Source organism: Procambarus clarkii, unplaced genomic scaffold (assembly GCF_040958095.1).
Source record: "Procambarus clarkii isolate CNS0578487 unplaced genomic scaffold, FALCON_Pclarkii_2.0 HiC_scaffold_600, whole genome shotgun sequence".
Lineage (NCBI taxonomy): Eukaryota > Metazoa > Arthropoda > Malacostraca > Decapoda > Cambaridae > Procambarus > Procambarus clarkii.
In genome coordinates, this window is record NW_027189633.1 from 1 (window position 1) to 13,256 (window position 13,256).

A 13,256-nucleotide genomic window follows, 5' to 3' on the forward strand; every position below is an offset into this window, starting at 1 on the left:
CTTTGCCTCTCCTGGGTTTTGTATGATTCTTGTAGCTTTAGTTCAATTGTTTCTATTTCTCTACCTAACCTTCTTCGCCATTCATGAGAGAGGGTGCGACTCAAGTTGTTCCGTGATTTGTTTTCTTCGCCTATAGAGGGAACGACGTTCTCATTCCAATCTGCATCTCTTCCTGTAATATTTCTTAGGGATATGCGGTTTGAGCATATTTCTAGTGCTACTGAGCTTATTTTTTTCAGGCACTGGTTCAGGTTTGCATTTTTTAGCTGTTCTTCCCATCTTATTTCTGTGAAGTCTTGGTTCATTTGCCCCTAGTTTATCTGTTTATTATTGAAGTTGAATTTGCTGAAATCTCCTCCACGGGGAATCAAGACTGGTTTTGAAGGTCTATTCCCCATGCTTATCAGAACTTCAATTAAGTTGTGATCTGAGTAACAGGTATTTGTGATCATTATGTTCCTGATCAATTCATCATTATTAGTGAAAATGAGGTCCAGCGTGTTGTCCTTCCTAGTTGGTTCAACTCTGCTGATTTAAGGCAAACCTGTTGCACATCTGTAGCAGGTCATTTGCATGTGACTGTTCATTTAGGCTACTTCTAGGAATTCTCCCTGATAGAACTGTATTAGCTAGGGTCTTCCATTTCAGATGCCGTAGGTTGAAGTCCCCAAGCAGGATGATGTTTGGGGCTGGATTTGTGAGATTTTCTAAGCAGTGTTCTATTTTCATTAGTTTGTGTTTAAACTGCTGCCTCTGGTGACTTATATACAAGGACAATAACTACATTTAGGATCCCTGTTTTGATTATCAGCGCTTCCACCATATTGTTTGTGTTGGCATCTATAATACCCACTGTCCAATGCTAAGTAAACAAGTCACAACTAAAAGGTTAAACAATCCATGGCTTACTAAGGGTATACCTAAATCTGTTAACCCTTAAATGGCACATGGCTATATACCATTTGACACCCACAGGCGCATACCAAAAAAAAAAAAAAAAATCTTTTTTCTTCCTAACCTGTTAACTTGTGTTCACTGATCATGGGAAAAATAATAAAAAAATCGTAAGTGGCATATATTGCCCGCTATAGGGTGGGAAAGTCTGGCAAAAAACAGGCGCTGACTCAGCGTGCGTCCCAGGCGGTCTGTTGCTTGCCAGCTGTTAGGCCGGAGTTGCCACAAAGAGATAATTACCTAATTCAATGTCTCTGACCCCCTCCCCACTCAGCTCGTTGTCGCCGTGTGGGGGGCTTAGTGGACGGCTGCCGGAGTGTGATGCTCCTTGGGACAGTCCTCTGTCCTTTTCTAGCCTTGTGCTCCTGCTGCTGTCCTCTCCAATTCTGCTGGGCATCTTTTCCTTTTCCTTCTGTTTCGTTTTTCTCCCCCCTCTTCTCCTATCTGCTTGCCGTTTCCTGCCGACCTTTTGCTCGTTCTGGTTCTTCCCTTGGACTTCTTCTATTTTGACGCCCGGGTGCTTGAGGAGGCATACTCTTGCACCCGTAGAACTGTAGTACCCAACGTCGAGAGCGAGGGGAACCTTTTATTGTCAATCCCCCTTTCGTCACTGAACCCGATCTCGACGGACTGTCGGTTTCTTAAGGTGGCGTTTGTGGGGCGTATACTCACGACGCACCCCTAGGAGGCCCCGGCAAGATCGGCGATAGCTTCTTGTTGGGTGTCCTGCCTCTAATTGTGGCTCCATGGTGGGTGTGGGGGCACATTCGTGAATGAATTCTTTTTTTCGTCATGATGATAACGCCTGTTTCGGCTGCTTCTGGTGTACCTTCTCAGGCTCGTGGGGTGGGCGACCAAGCCCCCGAGTCGGTCTGTATTGGAAGACCGGGCTCTGTAGCCTCCGCTGCATTGGGCCCCGACCTTGCTCCTCCTTTGGCCTCTCTGACTCCTTCCCCTGGCTCCCCTCCCTCCTCTGTGGTTGGGTCGAGCCCCAGGCCCCCAGTGGTGACTACCTCGTCCCCTGGCGCGGCTCCTTCTCTAGTTGTAACTACTGCGCCTTTTAACCCCTCTCTCTCTGGGGGTTCTCACCGCCGTCCTCATCACGGCCGCCCTCGCTCGATTCCTTCCAGTTCTGCTACCTATCAAGCCTTGTTTGGTCCCGCTTCGTGGGCCAAATATTTTGATCTCCTCCCTCTTGATTCTGCGCCTCCTGACGATTTCTCCCTCCATCGACATCTCGTTGATTCCGTGGATGCCTCCATTACTTTCAACCCCACTCGTCTCGGTACACGTGTCGTTGCTGCTCCTTCTCAGGATGCTGCTTCCCGCTTGGCTGCCTTATCCTGCCTTGGCGAGACCCCTGTTCGGGTCTCGAAGAACGCTCAGTTGAATGCCAGTGTTGGCACTATTTTGCTCCCGCCCCATGTTGCGACCGGTGTTCGGGACCTGCGCGACTGCCACGACGATATTCGACATATCCTTGCTGCCCAGGGCCATTCTATTCTCCAGGTGGACACGTTTACTCGTCCCCCCTCGTGGTAGTCGCCGTCAACCTTTCCGGGTTGTGAAGATTACCTTTGATGGTAGGACCCTTCCGCCCTCTGTCATTCTTGCTGGTGCCAGGTGCTCTGTCCAGGAGTACATTCCTTCTCCTCGGCTCTGCAACAAGTGCTGGCAGTTTGGGCATGGTGCCCTCCGCTGCTCCGGGACTGTCTCTCTCTGTCCTTTGTGTGGTGGCGAAGGTCACTCTAAGTCGGAGTGCACTTCTCCCCAGGCTCGTTGCCTCAACTGCGGTGAGGCCCATCCTACCTTCTCCCGTGCGTGTGTCCATTACAAGCTTGAGGCAGCCGTCCTCAACTTGAAGCACCGGGAGCGTTTATCTTTTCCTGAGGCGAGACGCCAGGTTCGCCGGCTCCCGCCTTATGCTAATATCTCTTATGCTCGCGTGTTGCGCTCTTCCTCTCCTCATCCTTCCCGCCTTCCTCAGACTCACAACCGTTTCCGGGCCTTGGACCCTGATGCGCCCACTGCCCCCTCCTCTGTTCCTTTGGGTTCTCTCCCGAAGGATCCTCCTCCTGGTCCTCTGTCCGGGGTTCCCCTTCCTTCTACCCGGTCTGTCGTGTCTCCTGTGTCTTCTTCCTCGTCCCCCTCCGATCCTCCTTCCCATCCTCTTCCTCCATCTATCGGCTCTCCCTACTGCCTGTCGGTGTGGGCGGATGTCCATCGCTCTCCTAGCGGCCGTCGTGTGTGCTCTCGTTCGGCTTCTCCTGTTGAGACACTGGAATCTGTTGCCCGGTACGTAGTTGCTGGGACACCGGTCTCTTTAAGTCAGAAGCGTAAGCCTGGCTCCTCTCCTTCCTCTTCCCCGGCGGGTAAGAAGGCTTCGCTTTCTTCCTCAGCTCCTACGTCTGGTTCTGTTGCTCCTTCCCCTCCCGTTTCAGTGATTGCGCCCCCTGTTCCTGCTATGGAGGTTTCTTTGGCTCCTGCTTCCCTTTCGGTTGCTGCTCTTGCTGGGGTGCGCTCCCCTCTTTCTACTCCCCCTCTTCCTGCTGCTGTCCTTGACTGCTCCTCTCCGTTGTCTCCTCCTCTTCCTCCTCCTCCTCCTCCTCCGGACCCCGCCCGCCCACCTCTGATCTGTTCTCCCGTTTCCTTCCCTCCGTCTTTGCTCAGTTTACCCATGCCCCCTAACCCTGACTTTGCTGACCCTGATCCCGACCCTGATATTCTTTGACGTGCTCTGTTGCTCTTTCGCCTTGGTTTCTTCCTTGTTCTCTGGTTTTGTCCATTCTCTTCTCGTCGTTGTCCATTCTTCAATGGAACGTTCGAGGTAATTACGCCAATTTCCTCGAACTCCAACTTCTGATTTCGCGGTTTTCGCCCCTTTGTGTCTGTCTCCAGGAGCCAATGCTTGGTGCTCGTCCTGGTCGTTTTCGTGGCTATTCCTTTCTCTCCCCCCCCCCCAGCCATTGCTGGGGCTTCTAATTCTTCTGCTCTCTTGATTCGTGCTGATGTTCCCTTTGTTCCGTTACTTTTTCCTTCGCCTCTCCATTGTTCTGCTGCTCGTATCTTTGTGGGGAAATGGTACACAGTTTGTTCCATTTATCTCCCCCCGAGTGTCCCGCTCTCTCTTCCTGATTTGAAACATCTCCTAGACTCCTTGCCGGAGCCTGTGCTCCTGCTGGGTGACTTCAATTGTCGTCATTCCCTTTGGGGTGACATTCTGACAAATACCCGGGGTCGCCTCCTTGAGCCGTTTCTCCTCTCTTCTTCCCTGTCTCTTCTGAATTCTGGTGAGCCCACTCATTTGGACTCTCGGACTCGCACCCTTTCTTGTCTTGATCTTTCTCTCTGCTCTTCTTCTCTTTACTTAGATTTCACGTGGCAGGTTCTTGATGACCTCCATGGAAGTGATCATTTCCCCATCCTTGTTTCCTTTTTCTCTTTTTGCCCTTCCCTCTCTTTCCCTAGGTGGCAGTTTGCTAAGGCAGACTGGACCCTATTTACCCTCAGTGCTGCTCTCTCTGACCTCTCCCTTCTGCCTCTCTCTCGCGCTCTCCTCCTTTTTCATGACACTGTCTTCAACGCTGCCCTCCGCTCTATTCCTCGCTCTTCCTCTCGGGGTCCGCGGAAGTGCGTTCCCTGGTGGAATGCGGACTGTGCTCGGGCTGTCCGCTGTAAGCGTGCAGCCTGGAAGAGGCACCGCCGTAGGCAGACGTCCGATTCTTTTCTTTTCTTTCGGAAAGCGAGTGCGGTGGCCCGTAGGGCCATCCGTACGGCTAAACGTGAATGTTGGGCATCTTATGTCTCAACAATTACGTCCGAAACCCCCTCTGGCCCAGATCTGGATCGTATCCGCAAGATAGCGGGTAAGTTCGTTCCCGATGTTTCACCGGTCCTTCACCTCCATGATACTCTTGTGGTGGACCCGTTGCAGGTCGCTTCCGAACTGGGTTCCCACTTTTCTTCTGTTAGCTCTGGTCTTCATCTTCCCCAATCTTTCCTTCTTCGTAAACCTGTCCTTGAGTCTCGTCCTTTAGATTTCTGCACTCATCTTCAGCTTCCCTATAATGATCCCTTCTCTCTCTCTGAACTTCGTTCTACCCTGGCCCTCTGCAGTTCTACAGCGGCGGGCTCCGATGGTATCCATTATGAGATGCTTCGCCATCTCCCTCCGAGCATGTCTCAGTATTTACTGAGTCTGTATAATCGGATCTGGGAGTCGTCGTCAGTCCCTGAGGACTGGCTCGATGCCGTTGTCCTCCCTGTTCGCAAACCGGGGTCTCTGGGTACTTCCCCTAAGGACTTTCGCCCTATTGCTCTCACAAGTTGTGTCTGCAAACTCTTTGAACGTATGGTTAACGTTCGTCTGATGTGGTTCCTGGAACACCATCACCTCCTCTCCCCTTCTCAATTTGGTTTCCGCAAGTGCCGCAGCACGACAGATGTCCTGGTGAACTTGGAGGTCTATATTCATACTGCTTTTGCTGCGAAGACCTCCGTTGTTGCCGTCCTTTTTGACCTGGAAAAGGCTTACGACACCACTTGGCATTATCATATCCTATCTCAACTTCATTCTTTTGGCCTTCGTGGTCATCTCCCTCTCTTTCTCCGCAGCCTCCTCTCTCGTCGTTCCTTTCGGGTGCGCCTTGGTACCGCTCTCTCTCCCTCTTTTCAGCAATACGAAGGTGTGCCCCAGGGTAGTGTTCTGACCACTACTCTTTTTCTGGTTGCCCTCAATGGTCTTCTTTCCTCTCTTCCTTCTGGTGTCTTCTCCGCTCTCTATGTCGATGATCTTACCCTTTGTTGTCAGGGTGATGATTCGCCTCTCCTTCAACGCCGGCTTCGACTTGCAGTTGATGCCGTGTCGTCTTGGGCCACGGATCATGGCTTCAAGTTCTCTACTTCTAAGACTTGTGCCATGACTTTTACGCGGAAACGGGTTGTTCTTCGTCCCTCTTTGTCACTTTATGGTCATCCCCTTGAATACAAAGATTCCGCGAAGCTTTTGGGGTTATTCCTTGACACTCGTTTGTCTTGGTCTCCCCATATCTCTTACCTCCGTGTTGAGTGCTCTAAGGCCCTTACCCTCCTTCGGGTCTTGTCCCATACTTCTTGGGGGGCGGATAGGCGCACTCTCCTTGCTTTACATTCCTCTCTCGTCCTGTCAAAGCTCGATTATGGTTGCCCTGCTTACTCGTCTGCTTCTCCTTCTACTCTTCGCCGTCTTGATGCTTTGCACCATACTGGGTTGCGCCTCAGTTCTGGTGCCTTTCGTTCGACTCCCATCCTTAGCTTGTATGTTGACACTGGCTTCCTGTCTCTCCAGGACCGCCGTGATCGCTACTGTCTTCGCTATCTTGCGTGGTCCTTGCAACATCCTTCCTCTCGCCTCTATCGTGCTTTAACTTTTACCCCTCCTGCGGTTCCTGTTCCTCTTCACCACCTCCCTCTTTCTGTCCGGTTATCTCGCCTACAGGATTCTCTTTCCGTTCGTATTTCTGATGTTTCTCCTCGTGTTGTTCCTTCTTTGCCCCCGTGGAGGGTCCCTCTTCCGCGGTTTTGTACATCCTTGACCCGTATCACTAAAGCTTTTACCCCTCCTACGGTTCTAAAACGCCTTTTCCTCGAGCACTTTTCTTCTCCTGCTCCGTTTCTGTCTTCACCGATGGGTCTAAGTCAGCGGACGGTGTTGGCTACTCTGTTGTTTTTCCTGATCGCACTTATATGTGTCGCTTGCCTCCGGAGACTAGCATCTTTACAGCGGAACTTTATGCTATTCTCTATGCTCTTCGTCTCCTGCTTTCTCGTTGTCAGTCTTCCTTTGTAGTTGTTGTTGACTCTCGTAGTGCCCTCATGGCTCTCGGGTCCTTTAATCCGGTTCATCCAGTAGTTGTCGAGATCCAGCATTGGCTGTTTCTCGTTCACAGTAAATTTAAGTCGGTTGAGTTTTGTTGGGTTCCCAGCCATATTGGTGTGTCTTTAAATGAGCGTGCGGATGCTGCCGCCAAGGAAGCTGTCCGCTCTTGTCCCATCTCTTGTAAAGGCATTCCGTATTCCGACTTTTACCCGGTTATCCATTCCTCAGTCCTTACCCGTTGGCAGGCTTCTTGGTTGTCTGTTACTGGTAACAAGCTACGTACTCTTAAATGTTGTGTTTCCTCGTGGCCGTCCTCCTTCCAGCGTAACCGGAGGTGGGAAACAGGTCTGGCGAGGTTGCGTACTGGCCATACTCGCTTAACCCATGGTCACTTGATGGAGCGCAGCCCTGCCCCTTATTGTCCTAGTTGCATTGTCCCTCTTACGGTCGTGCATGTCCTTCTTGAATGTCCTGACTTCCAGGACGAGCATGTGTCTTGCTTTCCGACCGCCCCTCGCGGTCACCTGTCCCTCGATAGAATTCTTGGTGACTCGGATACTTTTGATATCGTTCGCCTTATGCGTTTTTGTTCTCGTATTGGCATTCTTGGTGATATTTAGCGCCCTCTGATTATTTTGCGTATTTGATGGTGCTACATAGCCTTCCCGGTTTGGTGCCTTCTTTTGATAATTACTTACTCAATGTCTCTGATTGATTTTTCATAATTTTTTTTTTGCTGTAATATTATTCAATAGTGTGTAGTGTGATATATTTATATAATAAAATGAGTGCATCATCGCTGTACTCAAAAATATGGTGTGCATATTGTTGATTCAATTATGTTCATCAAACAGTGAACAGATACTTTGTCAGTTATTACACTATATACACAGGTTATATATAAGTATTTGCATGTTTTGTTCACCATAACGAACCACTAAGTTGGTATTATGAGTCAAAAAGTAACGAGGAGTGACCGCCGTGTACCAGCCAGCCACTCACTCCCTCCCTCAACACCTCATTCGCCCACATTCTCCTCCCACCATACTGTTTTTGCTTTTATTCACTATATACAGACGTTATATATAAGTATCTACATTCGTGTTCACCATAACGAACCACTAAGTTGGCATGCTGAGTGGCAGCCCGCCACTGGCTGCTACTTCCTCCCTCCCTCAAGTCACCTGACTTACCCACATTCTCCTCCCACCATACTGTTTTTGCTTTTATTCACTATATACAGACGTTATACATAAGTATCTACATTCGTGTTCACCATAACGAACCACTAAGTTGGTATGCTGAGTGTCAGTGGCAGCCAGTGGCAGCCTGCCCCTGGTTGCCACTCCCTCCCTCACCTCACCTCACCTGACTTGTCATCATTCTCCACCCACCATACTGTTTTTGCTTTTATATACAGACGTTATATATAAGTATTTACATGTTCACCATAACTGTACATCTAAGCTTGTATGGTGAGTAAAGGCACAAAGACGTAGCTACTCACATAGTCAGTTGATGGCTACCGACCTCAAGGCCAGACGCACTAATATTTCTCCTCCAACAATACTGTTTGTGGTGTTATTATGCTATATACACACATTATATATAAATATCTACCCGTTTCATTCACCATACCTGTACAAGTAAACTGGTATGGTGCCCAAAGACCATAGTGGCCATCAGGAAACATGATAAATCGTGGAGACGACGCCACCGCCCTCACCAAAATGGCGGCTCGCAACCTACTCCTCTTGCTGTTTATACCCTCTATACACACGTTATATATAAGTATCTACATTTGTGTTCACCATAGCGAACCACTAAGCTGGTATGGTGAGTGCAGTCAATAAAAGGTGGCCACACACAGTCAGAAGACAACGCCACTACCCTCCCCTCCCACAGCATTACTCCTCCCAACATGGAGCACAGCGCTAAATATCACCACAATCCTGTTATTATCAGAACCCTGGTCAGTTTTATCAGTCAGGGGTCTTCTGTAATAATATCAAAGCTACATAATTGCATGAACAAGTATATTATGGCATTTTTAGGCGATGCTGTGGTCACAAGCTGAACAGCAGTGCTGTGAGCTCATGCTGCGTGCGTCAGGCTTGGTGGCTCACTCAATACTGAGGCCCCTAACACCCGGGAATTTGACCCACGATTTAAAAAAAAAATGGAGTCTGTTTACAAGAGCCCTGATGAAGGTGTGGTGAACCCTTTGTATCAGCGGGCCATTTAAATCTTGCGAAGTACTCCAGAACATCATATGATGCGATGCACAATTTACTGCAAGTCGGTCAAAGCATCATATGATGCGATGTGCAATTTAAGGGTTAATAAAAGCATGACCATGAGAAGAAGTACCAGTATTGGTTAGGGGTCATCTCCAAAGCAGTTTCAAGGAGATACTCATCAATGCTATCCAAAATATTAGGAGAGCCAAAATAAAAATACCCAACCATATCTTTCCTATAAAATCTCTGTGGCTAGATCCTAGAAACAGTAAATTTGTTACACAGAATTTTCCAGATCCAAAACCATACTGTCTGTCTGTTATTATATAGTTTTTCTCCAGGGGTTCTACCCATTTAGTTTTAATGATTTTTTCCAATATTGTGACTATTACACTTGTCAATGATATACATGTATATATTGAATGGGATCTTCCCTGCTGCCACTGTTGTAGAGTGCTGCTGCTGCCTCTAATATCAACTGGGAGTCTGAAATAGGTAGCATAGTGGGACAGGTCTATATATGATGGTCTGTTGAAGTGGAATGCTGAGCTCAGGTGCACATTCTCTCAGGACCCATGGTAAAACTCCACCTGGGCCAAATGCTTTGTTCTTACTTAGCTCCTTTAGCATTTTTTTCATTTCATATCTAGACACCTCTATGAAATGTGAGAAATCGATAAAGAATTTGGATAAAGAAAGAGAGCTAGGAGTGGTTCTAGATAGAAAACTATCACCTGAGGACCACATAAAGAATATTGTGTGAGGAGCCTATGCTATACTTTCTAACTTAAAATTTTTTTTTAAACGCTTGGATGGCAAGATACTAAAGATATTGTTCACAACTTTTGTTAGACCAAAGCTGGAATGGTATGGGGGTTTTCTTTTTTGCTTTCACGACTGCAATGCGTACGTCGCCAATGTACATGTGGCAGACGCTTCACGAAACTGTCAGAATTAGCAGAATAGAAAATACGAGAGCAACCGGACAGGGCCTTGGAGCAAGGTCGAGTTAGAGTCCTTGAGGGTCTCTTTTTCAGACTAGCCTCACCTGGTCCTTCTCCACGTTGATCGTTGGAATCTCCTCAATGATGTAACACTTTAAGGGACTCCTAGGGTCCTCATCACATTTATAGTTTAGTGAATTAGGCAATTCGGTGTTGAAGACACCTAGAGCTGAAGGCTTGAGTAATATTGGCAGTATTCAGAAGTGGTTCAATGCAAACACCACTTAAAGCTTAACAGTAGTTTACTAACTTAACCACTAATACACAGGGTGTTTGATTTACTTTAGATTGGCGTCAGCAAAGCTATGGTTATGTTAGCGAGACTCTTGACGTCTGGCTAACGACCTGTATCCACTCGTGAAGAAACACCTAACTTAACACAGTTGGCAGCCAATCATTAATACAGCAACCTAACTGCCGGTATGCAAAGGAATCACAAGAGTTCCAACCGGATACTCGGTAATGATGATATGCAATAAATCACAATGGCACTGTCAATGGGACAGGCAATAACATGCACAATAATAATCACACACGATAACTAAATGTGTGGTGTATGTGAAGGTCACATTCAAAGACGAGTGAAATGCCGTGATACCACACAGATAACCATGCATACACTGTCGATTCACTGTGACAGGTATGAGAAGGTGAAAACTGTGGTTGATACCTCAGATCAACACAGACACAATAAACAATGACAAGATTTTGTACTTACAGATAAGGTACCTCTCTTACTCACTCACTCACTCAGGCACATTTATGCAAGAACTCGTAGGTGGCCTGACAGCTGGTTTCGCTCGTAGACACAGGAGGGTACTCGCAATAGGGCAGTACAGAAACACGCATACACTCTTGGCACTGGCGGTGAGTAACGGGTGGTGATGTCACGTGGTACAGTGAGGGCGGCGGCGGCTGGCGGCTGCAGGTTATATGGCACCATGCACTACACTGTACACTGTGGTACAGGTACACTGTGGTAAAGTCACACACAGATTACTTAGGTGGCAGCACTGCCTTAGTTCACTCCAAGTCACTCACAACGATCTTTGTCACCAGGGGTTACCTGATACCAGTCTGTTTCACTCTGGAGATTTGTCACTTTAGGCTTCTGAACAATATATTCACACTCGTGATTCTGGGCGAGTGTGTGGTATATCGCAGAGGCGCTGAGTTAACTTGACGGTGAGGAATAGACGGTGTTCAGTCTATTGGCTGATAGACAGAACAGCTACACGTCCACTTTGCAAGAGATCCCTCACGAGAATGCTTTTTCCTGAAGCTCAGGGCGTCCCGTGGGCACAACACAAAAAGAGTTACAATTTGACCAATAGCATTGCAGCAAATGAGCGGGAACCAATCATATTGACCGTTCGATGATCAGTAGCAGGAGCTGTTATTCTTCATCGTGCCAGTTGACCCCAGAGGTCAGACGGTCGTTGGCGTCTCCCCTCTACTCTCACGCTGGCCCCAGCCAATGTACTCACTGACCCTGTGGCAAGTATGCTTAACTCCCTGTATCTACTTCCTGCCTGGACATACGGCGGCCTCTGTATTATGAAAGTGTTCCTGGTTAAGTGGGCATTCTGGAGATACCCAGCATGCCAGGTCACTATCTAGGGTTAACAGAAATAGGACCTTGTGCACAAAGTCTGTGCACTGTGCACTGCAATGAGCCATTCCAGTCAGCTGTGGGAGAATCTTGGGAGACATACTCCCACAAATGGAATATGCAGTGGTTGTATGGTGCCCATATCCTTAAGAAGCACAGCAACAAACTGGAAAAGATGCAAAGACATGCAACTAAATGGCTCCCAGAACTGAAGGACAAGAGCTACGAGGAGTGGTTAGAGACATTAACCCCTTAACTGCGCGGCCTCCAAATATGACCCCCCCAATGCACAAGAAATAAATTCTCAGGAAAAAATTATTTTTATTTTTTGTTCTAAAAGTGTCAAAAACCCCTCCCTGTATTTGGGTATAGCAATGGAATGTCAAAATTGTACTTACTTTGGCTGTTATGGGGTCCGTAAGGTGGCACGTGACGTCATCATTTCCCGTGCGCCCATGCCGTAAGCTCCCGGGACCAGTGGGGCGCCCGGGGCGGGATGCGCGCGCTGCCGCGAATATAATTTTGCTCATTTTTTGTGCACAGTTCCAAATGCAACTTATTAGATTTTACGTGCTGATCCAATGTATGGTGAACACGTACACTATATTATGGCAGTAGAACATCCGTACCGTCTGTAGACACTGCGTTACGTGCATCACAAACAAGTACACTTATTTCCAATTTATCACTCTGATATTTTTATATTTACATTATATATACACACACACTGTACAGTATCACACCCTATATACACACACCAACCCGTTCTTGCAAATTCGTATAGTCAATATTGACTTATTAACTACGTGCATAGGTGATATACTAAACATAATAGATACCCTTAAAAAGCTTCATAGAAAACACCGACCTTACCTAACCTTGTTAGTATCTTAAGATAAGCATCTCATTGCTTCACCAATTACAATTATTACTTAACCTTAATTAATTACTTATTATTACTTAATTATTACTTATTGTAATTACGAAGCTATAAGAGGCTTATCTTAAGATACTAACAAGGTTAGGTAAGGTCGGTGTTTTCTATGAAGCTTTTTAAGGGTATCTATTATGTTTAGTATGTCACCTATGCACTTATTTAATAAGTCAATATTGACTTTACGAATTTGCAAGAACGGGTTGCACACACACAGTACTCTGCGAGTGTGTGATATGCTGCGAAACAGCCAACGGGGCAGAGTGGCACCGTGCACTCCATGCACCAGATGCTGATGCATCTTCGCTTTTGTGATCTGTGTGTAGTGTTCCTGCATACTATGCACACACGTTTACCCTTCTCCTGTGATGCTGTGCCTGGCATATACTTCAGCATGTGTACCTCGAAGTTCTCATTACCCGGCAATCTGTCTGGAGCTGCGTATGGCATTGTTGCTTGCACCTTGCGCGGTACTACGGACTTCTGCCTGCCATACTTTACTAGCAGCTGTGACACAACACTGGCACTGAAGGTACATGTAGACAGTGAAGAGCAGAGGTGCCATAGGCACAATCAGAGAACACTGTATAAACATCAGAGGTCCGCAGTTGTTCAACGTCCTCCCAGCGACTATAATAAATATTGCCGGAACAAC